Here is a 14,484-nt window from a genome sequence, read left to right on the forward strand (position 1 = left end):
GACGCCTCTATCCGAGACGATCTGCGTAGGCAACCCGTGAAGAAAAATTGTTTAGCCAACTGAGGCGCTGAAGGAAGACCAGGAAGAGGGATGAAATGTGCCATTTTGGAGAATCGATCAACGACCACCCAAATAACAGTGTTGCCACGGGATGGGGGTAAGTCAGTAATAAAATCCATACCAATCAGAGACCAAGGCTGTTCGGGGACAGGCAGAGGATGAAGAAAACCAGCGGGCTTCTGGCGAGGAGTCTTATCCCGGGCACAGATAGTGCAGGCACGCACAAAGTCCACAACATCCGTCTCCAGAGTCGGCCACCAATAGAAGCGAGAGATGAGTTGCACAGATTTCTTGATGCCTGCATGACCTGCGAGATGGGAGGAGTGACCCCATTTGAGGATTCCGAGGCGTTGGCGTGGAGAAACGAAGGTCTTTCCTGGAGGAGTTTGCCTGATGGAGGCTGGAGAAGTGGAAATCAGGCAGTCAGGAGGAATGATGTGTTGCGGAGAGAGTTCAACTTCAGAAGCATCCGAGGAACGAGAGAGAGCATCGGCCCTAATGTTCTTATCGGCAGGCCGAAAGTGAATTTCAAAATTAAATCGGGCAAAGAACAGGGACCACCTGGCCTGGCGAGGATTCAGCCGTTGGGCAGACTGGAGGTAGGAGAGGTTCTTGTGGTCGGTGTAAATAATAACTGGAAATCTTGATCCCTCCAGCAGATGCCTCCATTCCTCAAGTGCTAATTTAATGGCTAGAAGCTCTCGATCCCCGATGGAGTAGTTCCTCTCCGCCGGAGAGAAGGTCCTAGAAAAAAACCCACAAGTAACAGCATGCCCGGAAGAATTCTTTTGTAGAAGGACAGCTCCAGCTCCCACTGAGGAGGCATCAACCTCCAATAGGAAGGGTTTAGATGGGTCAGGTCTGGAGAGCACAGGAGCCGAAGAAAAGGCAGACTTGAGCCGTTTAAAGGCGTCTTCCGCTTGAGGAGGCCAAGACTTGGGATCGGCATTTTTTTTGGTTAAAGCCACGATAGGAGCCACAACGGTAGAAAAATGTGGAATAAATTGCCTGTAATAATTGGCGAACCCCAAAAAACGTTGGATAGCACGGAGTCCGGAGGGGCGTGGCCAATCTAAAACGGCAGAGAGTTTGTCTGGATCCATTTGTAGTCCCTGGCCAGAGACCAAGTATCCTAGGAAAGGAAGAGATTGGCATTCAAACAGACATTTCTCTATTTTGGCATAGAGTTGATTATCACGAAGTCTCTGAAGAACCATACGGACATGCTGGCGGTGTTCTTCTAGATTGGCAGAAAAAATCAGGATATCGTCCAGATATACAACAACACAGGAGTATAAGAGATCACGAAAAATTTCATTAACAAAGTCTTGGAAGACGGCAGGGGCGTTGCACAGGCCAAAGGGCATGACCAGATACTCAAAGTGTCCATCTCTGGTGTTAAATGCCGTTTTCCATTCATCCCCCTCTCTGATGCGGATGAGATTATAAGCACCTCTTAAGTCCAGTTTGGTAAAGATGTGGGCACCTTGGAGGCGATCAAAGAGTTCAGAGATGAGGGGTAGGGGGTAGCGGTTCTTAACCGTGATTTTATTAAGACCGCGGTAGTCAATGCAAGGACGTAGAGAGCCATCTTTTTTGGACACAAAGAAAAATCCAGCTCCGGCAGGAGAGGAAGATTTACGGATAAAGCCCTTTTTAAAATTTTCCTGGACGTATTCAGACATGGCAAGAGTCTCTGGGGCGGACAGAGGATAAATTCTGCCCCGGGGTGGAGTAGTGCCCGGGAGGAGGTCGATAGGACAATCATAAGGCCTGTGAGGAGGTAGAGTCTCAGCTTGTTTTTTGCAAAAAACATCCGCAAAGTCCATATAGGCCTTAGGGAGACCGGTTACAGGAGGAACCACAGAGTCACGGCAAGGGTTACTGGGAACCGGTTTTAGGCAGTCCTTGGAACAAGAGGGCCCCCAACTCTTGATCTCCCCAGTGGACCAATCCAGGGTTGGGGAATGAAGTTGAAGCCAGGGAAGTCCAAGGAGAATTTCAGAAGTGCAATTGGGGAGGACCAAAAGTTCAATCCTCTCGTGATGAGGTCCGATGCACATTAGAAGGGGCTCCGTGCGAAAACGTATGGTACAGTCCAATCTTTCATTGTTTACACAATTGATGTAGAGGGGTCTGGCGAGACTGGTCACCGGGATGTTGAACCTGCTGACGAGAGAGGCCAAAATAAAATTTCCTGCAGATCCGGAGTCCAAGAAGGCCACAGCAGAGAAGGAGAAGGCAGATGCAGACATCCGCACAGGCACAGTAAGACGTGGAGAAGCAGAGTAGACATCAAGGACTGTCTCACCTTTGTGCGGAGTCAGCGTACGTCTTTCCAGGCGGGGAGGACGGATAGGACAATCCTTCAGGAAGTGTTCGGTACTAGCACAGTACAGGCAGAAATTCTCCATGCGGCGTCGTGTCCTCTCTTGAGGTGTCAGGCGAGACCGGTCGACCTGCATAGCCTCCACGGCGGGAGGCACAGGAACAGATTGCAGGGGACCAGAGGAGAGAGGAGCCGGGGAGAAGAAACGCCTCGTGCGAACAGAGTCCATATCCTGGCGGAGCTCCTGACGCCTTTCGGAAAAACGCATGTCAATGCGAGTGGCTAGGTGAATGAGTTCATGTAGATTAGCAGGGATTTCTCGTGCGGCCAGAACATCTTTAATGTTGCTGGATAGGCCTTTTTTAAAGGTCGCGCAGAGGGCCTCATTATTCCAGGATAATTCTGAAGCAAGAGTACGGAATTGTACGGCATACTCGCCAACGGAAGAATTACCCTGGACCAGGTTCAACAGGGCAGTCTCAGCAGAAGAGGCTCGGGCAGGTTCCTCAAAGACACTTCGAATCTCCGAGAAGAAGGAGTGTACAGAGGCAGTGACGGGGTCATTGCGGTCCCAGAGCGGTGTGGCCCAAGACAGGGCTTTTCCAGACAGAAGGCTGACTACGAAAGCCACCTTAGACCTTTCAGTGGGAAACTGATCCGACATCATCTCCAGGTGCAGGGAACATTGGGAAAGAAAGCCACGGCAAAATTTAGAGTCCCCATCAAATTTATCCGGCAAGGATAGTCGTAGACCAGAAGCGGCCACTCGCTGCGGAGGAGGTGCAGGAGCTGGCGGAGGAGATGATTGCTGAAGCTGTGGTAGTAACTGCTGAAGCATAACGGTCAGTTGAGACAGCTGTTGGCCTTGTTGCGCTATCTGTTGCGATTGCTGGGCGACCACCGTGGTGAGGTCAGCGACAACTGGCAGAGGAACTTCAGCGGGATCCATGGCCGGATCTACTGTCACGATGCCGGCTGGCAGGTAGTGGATCCTCTGTGCCAGAGAGGGATTGGCGTGGACCGTGCTAGTGGATCGGTTCTAAGTCACTACTGGTTTTCACCAGAGCCCGCCGCAAAGCGGGATGGTCTTGCTGCGGCGGTAGTGACCAGGTCGTATCCACTAGCAACGGCTCAACCTCTCTGGCTGCTGAAGATAGGCGCGGTACAAGGGAGTAGACAGAAGCAAGGTCGGACGTAGCAGAAGGTCGGGGCAGGCAGCAAGGATCGTAGTCAGGGGCAACGGCAGGAGGTCTGGAACACAGGCTAGGAACACACAAGGAAACGCTTTCACTGGCACGATGGCAACAAGATCCGGCAAGGGAGTGCAGGGGAAGTGAGGTGATATAGGGAAGTGCACAGGTGAACATACTAATTGGAACCACTGCGCCAATCAGCGGCGCAGTGGCCCTTTAAATCGCAAAGACCCGGCGCGCGCGCGCCCTAGGGAGCGGGGCCGCGCGCGCCGGGACAGGACCGACGGAGAGCGAGTCAGGTACGGGAGCCGGGGTGCGCATCGCGAGCGGGCGCTACCCGCATCGCGAATCGCATCCCGGCTGGAGGCGGTATCGCAGCGCCCCGGGTCAGTGGATCTGACCGGAGCGCTGCAGTGAGGAGAGTGTAGCGAGCGCTCCGGGGAGGAGCGGGGACCCGGAGCGCTCGGCGTAACAACATCCCCTTCATGGCAGCGGGATTTCCTAATGGCAGTGACCTCTTTCAGGATAATGCCCCTACCTTACTGCAAAAATTGTTCAGAAATGGTTTGAGGAACATGACAGAGATTAAGGTGTTGACTTGGCCTCCAAAAGATCTCAATGCGATCGAGCATCTATTCCATCTCTGCTGGAAAAACAAGTCTGATTCATGGAGATTCAAGGACGTACAGGATCTGCTGTGAATATGTACCTTAGAGGTCTTGTGGAGTCCATGCCTCAACGGATCAAATTTGTTTTGGTGACACAAGGGGGAGAAAATATTATGGCTAACATTGGTAAATAGTTGCAATACTAGAGACATCAGATGGACGAGTGGCCTTTTTGTAAACAACCTGGAACCAGTTAATAAGTCGACATTAAGTCATAAAGTGAGTGCACAACTGGGGTAGTTTTGGTGGAGGAGGTGACAGAGTTACTTATTGCCAAAGAGGGGCAGTAAGTAGGTATGTACTCCTTGTGTTTATAAATAACAGTCCCCTATGCGGTTACAATCCAAGAGAAGTACAACACAAGTGTCAGTCAAATAGTCTCAATGAAAACAACGCATTTTGTGTGAAGGAACAAAACAGAACTAAGTGCTTGTTAAACAACTCTGTGAAAGAATTAATGGCTAACAAAATGTTCAATATCCTCATGGGTCAGAGTCTTAAGGCTGCAGAAGCAACCTGATTAGATGAAGCTGATAAGACTAAGGAAGAAGGCAAAACCAAGGAGGAATTCCAGCATTCCTGCTCTGATGACGGAGCTCCACTCTCTGTGCGCACAATTAATCCGGGCTGATGAGGGACATGATGAGGGGTGATGAAAAGACCAGGGGGCAGCATGGGAAAACAGCCGTCCAGAAACACAAAAACATTTCATTGTTTACAAGTAAGATCTTGAATGGAACATTGATGCTGACCTAATAATCTAAAATTAATTTGCAACCCCACCTATTCCTTAATATTGGATGTCTCTATTCAGACCGCTAAATCGCAGGGATAAGCTTATTAATACGTTTTCTTAATTTGTACATTTTTTATTTGACGTAAATACATCTCTTGCTGGTAGAAGTGCAACAATGCAGGCATCAAGGACAAAGTGCTTGCCACACTCTGTATATGAAACACAGGCATATATATATATAATAATATATATATAAAAAATAATTAATGTCCTGTAGGAAGCATATAAAGGTTGGTTGGAATGTGTTATAGCTCTGTTATTCTCCTGTCTGCTGGATTCTGCTGGTAATATAGCCCAAGGGTGCAAGGCTCTGTCTGTCTGTTGTTCACAGACAATGATCTTCTGGAATCTGAAATACATATGCTGGCCACACAAGTGCAAAACTGGCCAGTGAAGTTGGTCACTTTTATTACACTGGCTGCTGCACAATGCTTAAAATCATTCTTCAGGGGTATAAATTATTTGGCAACATTTTCTGTTGCTCCGATGCTTCATAATTACATGTGAATTCATGGAAACACATAGGGTTACATGGGAGCTGCATTCTAGGGTCCCTATTACAACCACAACATCCTTATCTCTGCCATTTCCATATACTGGAGGCATCCTGCCCTATTTGATACCCCACCTTCTGTGAATGTCACTGTACAGAACTTCAATGGTGATCTGCAATCAGTTCAGTAGAGCTGCAGGGGTCTGGGTTGTAGAGCCGTAATGCAGACAACAGTTAAGGGGTATTCCAGTCCTTAAAATCATATCCCCTATCTACAGAATTGGAGATAAGTTTTCTCTAGGACCCACAGCAAGCTCCACAATGCGGGCCTGACTCTCCACAGTGATGAATAGAGATACTTAAAGGAAAATTGTCAGCCAGTTCACCCACACTAAACCCAATACACTGGCATATAGTGTGGGTGAACAGGAGTCCATACAGGGGTCACTTACTTGTCTGCCTCCACTGGCCGCTGATTTATGCCCTGGTAAAGTTACGCTGTTTGTCCCCAGCATCGCGGTTTCAAGGCAGGGCCCCCACCGGCCATTTGCCTGTGCACCGTCCTAAGCCCTCCCCCTTACTTAGCATAATCATTATCTTCAACTCCACGTCTTAGTGACATGGAGTCACATGCCCCCTGAGCACAGCGATCTGTCTGCAGAGCGCATGCACTGAAGTTTTTACACAGGTCACACGTCTTGATGACGTGAGAGTTGTGCGTCGGGAGAGCTGCTCTGCGCAGCATAACTGCGCATGTGCCGGTCCCTCGCTACACCCGACTTCCGGGTAGCAAGGGACTGGCGCATGCGCAGTTACGCTGCGCAGAGCGGCTATCCCAACACGCAGCTCTCACGTCATCAGGACTTGAGAGCTGGGTTAAAACTTCAGCACAAGGGCTTTGCAGACAGAGTGCTGCACTCAGGGAGTGTGTGACAAGAGGCAGACAAGTAAGTGAGCCTGTATGGACTCCTGTTCACCCACACTATAATGCAGTGTATTGGATTTAGTGTGGGTGAAATGGCTGAGTTTTCCTGTACAGCTCTTGGCTATCTCCGTTGCTTACATAGACATTGCACGGAGTGTGTGCAAACCCATGGCCCCATTCAGTGGGGATAACCAGGGCCCATTCTAGAGATCGCAGGGTGTCCCAGCAGTTGGAATCTTCATAATCAGACACTTAAACTTTATCCTGTGAATAGGGGGATGAGTTTTTAAGGGCTAGAATACCCCTTTAAATGTATTTGTTGTGAAAGCAGCCATTAAAATATATGTAGCATTTTTGAAAAAAAATGTAATAAAAAATAAACATTTCCCATTTCATGAATGTTTTGATTGATGCGAGTCGAGGAATTGAAACCCCCAGTAATAATAAAAAGGGGCACAGTGCTTACGCCCCTTTTTTTTTTTTTTTAGCAATAGTCTCTCAGCTATGGATAGGCCATTAATCCATTTTCCCTTGAAACCCTTTTAGGAAAATACAAGCAATGGCAATTACTGAACACTTGTATTTCACACCTAATTGTAAAAGAAATCATTCCAGCTATTTCCTTCCCTTCCCCTTCATCCCTACCATGTCCTAAATTACTCATAATTGTCTTACATTCAAAGGAAAAATGTCTTCCTACTGACTCACAGCAACCGAATACCCAGCTTTATGTCAATGGTACAGGCAACAGGTGAAACCCTAGTCATTGGATTATCGATAGTTTTCTGCCTGTTGAGTCTATATGTGAAGGAAGCCATAAAGTCTCCTGTGTTTTTAGTCTAGGGAGATAATTTTGGGTTCAGGTCACAACATCTTTAAGTGTAGATCAACCAAGACATAATCTGAATTGTTTCCTAATGTAATTTCAGCCTACGGGCTCATGGATAAGGCTTTAATATGGCGCTGAGTACACGGTCACAATGAGTGCTAATGAAAGTCTATGAGGCCATTCTGTACCTCCCTATGCCCCTGATTTCTAATGGGGACACTCACAGGCTTCAAATAAAGTAAATGATGTCAGTTTTCTTAAAGCAACACCGTATGGCTGCATGGCCGTAGGACAGAGTTGAACAGACCTTGTGTGCCCATGAGGCTCCATGCACATTGTCCACATTGTCCATGTATTTCAATTGTCTAAAAAGAAAATCCTTTCTATAGTATTGTGCATTTGCAGGAAACATCATTCTCTACTGCACCTTGATAAAACATTTTTGTTATATGGCACAAAGGGAAAAACTTTTATCAAGTTCTAGTCTGGATACAACTTCTGTTCTCCCTATAATGGCAAATTATTTTCCACAGCCTATGTGTTTGGAGTCAATCCCCATTAGGGCGGTTTTAGAACCCAAAATCCTGAGAAGGGTCTGGTCTTGGATGGTGCCAGCATGCTTCATTGCCCCCCTTATACCCGTTCTCTGATGTTTTACACCTTTGACTTGAAGATAAGATATAGTCTATATATATCAGATTGCCATACATAGTATACACATATTGTAACAGTGTATGGCTTTGTTCTGTTCCCTCGGGTGGCATAAAGTATTTACAGGGGAGCCACCATTAGTTGGAGGAGAATAAGCCAGAAAGAATTGCAATCTCTGGAAAGCCCCGAGGTGCTTCCTCTTCCTGCTATCTTTTATTGTCCTGAACACTAATTACAAACGGACATTTTATGTTTCTACTTAGCTGCCAGGAGCTAAATTGATAGCATGTGACCGAGATCCCGCCATACCCCCGTATACATCTCACAACACAAATGTTTACAGACAAAAAACCCTTGTGGTTATTTTCTCCTGAGAGCGCGCACATGTTCTGTATGTTTTATGGAGGCCACATGCGAAGTACACACACAGCGTGCAGCCTGATAACAAGATTAGCAATATATATGGTTTTCTAGTCAATGAACTACAAATGCCATCATGCACCATGACTCTAAAGATCATGCACTCACATTTTTCATATATCATTGCTCTGCATTATGGTGACACATTAGGGCTGCTCCATTCAGAATTTTATAAAAGGGCTAAGTGATTGGCTACAGTGGTCATGTGTCCATGTCGAGAGGACCCTGGATGTACGGAGACCAGTGGGATGAAGAAAGTGTTGGAAAGGAAGCCATGGGTTATCAGTAAGGCAAGGAAGACTTCTTTTATTATTTTTGTCCGATCTAGGCTAAAAAAAATGGAATGGCTGAACAATTCCTTTATCAGCACTATGAGGGTATGAGACCTATTGGATTATTACACATTCTGGTTTATCATTCATAAGAGAAAACATATGAATCTTTAAAAAAAAAAAAAAAAGGAAATCCAACATGAGTATCAATGGTTATCTTAGTCTTTTGCTCTTGTGAAATTACTGATTATTTTGAGGTTTTGTATTGGAAACAATGGCTGGACTACTAGTACTTCTGTACTATCAGATATGGCGTGACATTATGAGTTGCTGTCATGGGATCAATCTGTGTCCCTGTAGAGGCTGATGTTTTTTTAGAGATCAGTGGGGGTCTCAGCACCCAAATCCCCACCAATAAGGACTGCTGGTATACCACTTGTCCTTCCTTCGACAACTACTACACACCTTTAACACCCCCATAAGACTAGCCTTTTGGAGATATTTTGACCCAATTGCCTAACATCACAATTTGCCCTTATCAGAGTCACTTCACTTGCTCATTTTTCTTGCTTCACATGACCGTCTGTTCCCGTTATATCATGCCCTTTATTAAAGGGGTACTCCGGTGGAAAACATTTTTCTTAAATCCACTGTTGCCAGAAAGTTAAACAGATTTGTAAATTACGTCTATTAAAAATTCTTAATCCTTCCAGTACTTATTAGCGGCTGTATACTACAGAGGAAATTCTTTTTGGGGGGATTTCTTTTCTGTCTGACCACAGTGCTCTCTGCTGACACCTCTGTCCATTTTAGGAACTGTCCAAAGAAGCATATGTTTGCTATGAGGATTTTCTCCTGCTCTGGACAGTTCTTGAGATGGACAGAGGTGTCAGCAGAGAGCACTGTGGTTGTGACAGAAAAGAAATCAAAAAAGAAAAGAATTTCCTCAGTAATATACAGCGCTAATAAGTACTGGAAGGATTAAGATTTTTTAAGAGAAGTAATTTACAAATCTGTTTAACTTTCTGGCATCAGTTGATAAAAACATAAAAAATAAAGTTTTCCACCGGAGTACCCCTTTAAATCTGTTCAAGCCTTTAGCAAACAGTTCAAGCCTTTTGCAAATGGATTCCATTGATGTCAGTGGGATCTTTTTTTACAATCCTTTGTCATCCTTTTGCATCCGTTTTGTTTCTATTCTGTTTTTCTACAGAAAAAAGGACAGTGCATGCATTTTTTTCCCCATCAAAAAAAATAAATAAAAATAATAATAATAATAAAAAAAAAAAAAAAAAAATGGAAGAGAAACAGATACAATAAATTTAACATTGAAGTCTATGGGAAATGGATGAGCCTTTAATGTCATCTGTTTGCATCAGTTTGCATCAGTTTTTTCAAATATCTTTTTGATCAGTTATTACTTCTGAGCATGCTCAGAAGAGGTGTGAGCAACCAGTAAATTGCCAGACAGAAAAAAGACAGACATTAACGGACAATAAAGAATATAAACTGATGCAAAAGGATGCCACTTTTTTTTTTTTTTATAGTCCGTTAAAATAACAGACAAATGGCATCCTGTTACATCAGTTTGCATCTGTTTGTTAGTATTATCCGTTTGGCAACAATAACAGGAGAATATCAGGATGGGAAAGAATGCCATGTGGACCTAGCCTAAATAATCATCTTCAAGAACAGTTTGTTCACTTGGTGCCTAACCTCTTCAGGACACAGGGCGTATGGATACGCCCTGCATTCTGAGTCCTTAAGGACACAGGGCGTATCCATACGCCCGTGGGAAATCCGGTCCCCACCGCTAGCCGGTTGGGGAACGGAGCCGGATGCCTGCTGAAATAATTCAGCAGGCACCCCGGCACATTGCCCAGGGGGTTCCTGAGACTCCCCCATGTCGGCGATCGGAGAAAAACGCATGTCAATTCAGACATGCGATTTTCTCCTATTCCGGGCTGATCGGGTCTGTGGTGACCCGATCAGCCGGAAAATAGGGCTGATCGGAGTTGTCAGCAACAGCACCGATCAGCGTAAGGGATAGTAGTGAGGTCGCAGAGCTGCGATCTCCTCCTATCCCCTGCCATTAGTCAGAACGGAGTTCTGACCAATGGCAGCGCAGGACAGGGGGTTGCCATGGCAACCCCCCATTTTGCCTGCCCCTGGATGTCGAGGGGATCTGGGTAGAAGATGGAGGCCGTATCTGCAGGAGAAGATGCCTGGGGACTCGTGATCTTCGCTGGAGCCTGCTGGATACTTGCTCAGGTAGGGAATCGACGGTGGGGGGGGAATTGAAAGTGAAAGTAAAACGATCTTTACTGTGGCAACCACTAGGAAGGCCAAACTGCAACTCCCAGCATGCCCAGACAGCGCTGGGAGTTGTAGTTTTGCAACATCTGGAGGGTCACAGTTTGGAGACCACTGTTACAGTGGTGCCCAAACGGTAGCCCTCCAGATGTTGCCAAACTACAACTCTCAGCATGCATCGACTGCCCAGGCATGCTGGGAGTTGTAGTTCTGTAACATCTGTCCCTTCAGATTTAGCAATTTTCATGACATTTTTGAAAATTGCTGCTCTACTTTGAAGCCCTCTAATTTTTTCAAAAAGCAAAAATATGTCCATTTTATGATGCCAACATAAAGTGGACATATTGTATTTGTGAAGAAAAATAAAATTTATTGTGAATATCCATTTTCCTTACAAGTAGAGTGCTTCAAAGTTAGAAAAATGCAAAATTTTCAAAATTTTCATCATATTTTGGGATTTTTCACCAAAAAAGGATGCAAGTAACGCCGAAAATTTACCACCAAAATAAAGTAGAATATGTCACGAAAAAATAATCTCAGAATCAGAATATTCGGTAAAAGCGTTTTCGCGTTACTAATTCGTAAAGTGACGGTGGTCAGAATTGCGAAAAAGCGCTCAGTCCTTAGAGTGAAAAAGGGCTGAGTCCTTAAGGGGTTAAGGGTAGGTTCACATTGTTGTTCGCATCCGACACATTAAAGGTCCGATTGCCTCTTTTTTTTTTTTTTTTCAAACCAATCAGACCCTGAAATGGGTCGTTTGCAAATTTGCTACTACCGGGTCCCGACCGACCCCATTCACTTGCATGAGGTCTGTCGGTGATCCTGTGATTTTACAGGAATTTATTGGAGAAAAAAATTGTACTTGCACAATTTTTTTCTCCGCTAAACTCCCGTCGATCCAACTGGATTGCCTACGGAACTCCAAATAGCGACGTCCGGTGGCAATGTGAACAAGGTCTAATTCATCCCCCTGCTCAATACAGTAGACATTTGTAACACTCACTTTCCGGAGGCAGGAACGCTGGAGGATGTGGATCCGCTGGACCTGTGTGGAAGATGACTCAGACCGTACCAGGGAGCGGAGTCTAAGGTGCTGTTGGTTTTCACCATAGCCCCAGCAAAGCGTGATTTACTTGCTGTGGCAGGCGGCACCCAGGTCCTATCCCTGGCATGGCTCAACCACACAGAAGGCTGAGTAGATGCAAGGCACAGGAGGGATAAAACAGCTCGTAGTCAGGATAGCAGAAGCTCAGGGCAGGCGGCACAGTAGCATAGTCAGGAACGTAGCAAATGGTCAGTAGGAAGGAGGCAAGGAGCAAGGTCGGGTCACAGAGCAAAGGATCAGATACACGGCAAGGCAATAACAGGAATTCTCTCAGGCTCAAGGCAACAAAGATCTGGCAGGGAAGTGAGGAGGTTGGAGGAATTTATCAATGAGCCACAGGTGAATGACACTAATGAGCACACTGGTCCTTTAAATCTTAAAGCTCCGGCACACACGCGCCCTAGGGGACGAGGACACGCTCACTGGAGCAGAGAGGCAGAGGCGGGGGCAGGAGAAGCACCAGGTGAGTGACGGACTAGGGCTCGCATGTAGGGGCGTCCCGTGATGCGAGTCCCAGCCCTGCCGGCAGCAGCAGGTAACGGGACCATGCACTCACGGCCAGCATGTGCGGCCGGAGCAAATAACGTAACAACATTATTGAATAGTGACATTTTTGCAATATACAATGTTATCTCTATTGTTATCTATTGTTTTTAATGTTAAGACTGGTTGGTGTATATATATTGCATTATGTGTATGGGTCCCCATAGCCAGAGTCCATAGGACGTAGGGGTCCATGTTGTATAGTCTACCCCTTGTCACCTCTATTCCATCTAGTAAACCAGTAACTTATGCAAGGTTTATGTAAATATAGTTATGTAAATGTAAATGAATAGTTAATTACCTGCGCATAGCATACCAGGACCTGCAGGTCACATGACTAGGTGAACTCTATGGTATTTCTGCTTGAGCACCTGTGGAGGTCCCTATGACGTATGCAATCCCATCATTCTGTGTACGAGTGAATGACAGGTATTCGGACCAATCAGATTCACCCCTCTCCTGCCCATATAAGGGAGCGGCAGCCATTATTTTTTTCTCTTGTTCCTGGGCTGTCAACCGAGAAGGACCTGCGCAGCTATTCTCGCAGTGAGTTAGGCCTGAGCCTTGCGGCGACGGATGATCAATACTAAATCGAGAGTGTATCAATCCCCAGACACTCTGCAGCATCACCGGACCTAATCTAACCCCTAAATCCGGACGGATTTAATACAGCATCATATAGTGGAAATGCATCATTCTTGTGCTGTACAGGCCACAATCCTCATTTTGAAAAGAATTAACCCTAAACACAACTGACCTACATTCAGAAAGATCCCAATACACAAGAGTCTGATCTTCCTGGATTAAAAACATTACAAGACACTGGGATCAAATAATACTCCACCCGCTGAAAAAAACACAAGACCAAGTAGTTCAATGGCTTTCGTCAATAGTTTAAGGCTTCCCCTCCATTCACAACATCCTCCAGAGGCAGTGCGGAGAGTTATGACGTGTTACTGGAAAAGACCAAGGCTGCAATCACTCAACAACAAGATCGCCAATACTATGAGCATCAGGTTTCCTGAACGCGCTGCCTTACAGCAGTACATGGGGTCGAGCTCCATTCCCAGCAGGGATTTAGGATGCAGACGGAGCAGAACGCAGTCTAGGTCTTGTCAGCTTCAGCTGCTGAGATCAGTGGAGGTGATGCAATGGCACAATCAAGTGGTTATTAATTCTGTCCTGTAACCCTGGTGATGTTAGTGTTACTGATGTGATGACCACAAGAGGAGTCTAATGTAATGAAAGACAAGGTTAAGAGAATTACCAGAGAAAACCTGCATACATTATAATGTGTTGGCTTACTGTGGATTTAGGCAGCATTTAACACTAGATACATTTACCGGTAGAAGGACATAAAATTACCTACTCACTCAATGGAAACAACCAGCCAATACCATCAATAACACAAACTACCATTCTAAAGTTCTATTTGAACAATAGTTACAAATATAGTGTTAAAGCAATGGCACAAATATAGGTCTGTTCATACTGTCCTTCAGCTTCTTTATCAGGAGTTACGTTCATGGCCTCCTTTGGGAGTTCCATCTGGTTTGATGACAAATGCTATTCTAGATGTTGGAACAACAGACACCTTGGATTAATTTCTAGGGGACTCTGTTATGAGGGCCCTTTTATATGGATTAAAGGGGTTATCCAGGTTTTATTGACTTTTCACTATCCTGCCTGTCATGCAAAGTTATTTCTTAACTGCGTTACTTGCCTTACATGTGTGGGGTGGATCAACCCTTTTTTGTGATTTCATGGCCCCCCCAGTTTCAGCGTTCCCCTGGTCCATGAATGACTGTTGTCTCAAGCCTTTCCCAGGATCCTTTTCGGATCGAGAAAACAGCTGATCAATGAGAACTTGGCATCTTTTTGTCTTGC

This window comes from Hyla sarda, chromosome 6 (genome assembly GCF_029499605.1).
Source record: "Hyla sarda isolate aHylSar1 chromosome 6, aHylSar1.hap1, whole genome shotgun sequence".
Classification (NCBI taxonomy): Eukaryota; Metazoa; Chordata; class Amphibia; order Anura; family Hylidae; genus Hyla; species Hyla sarda.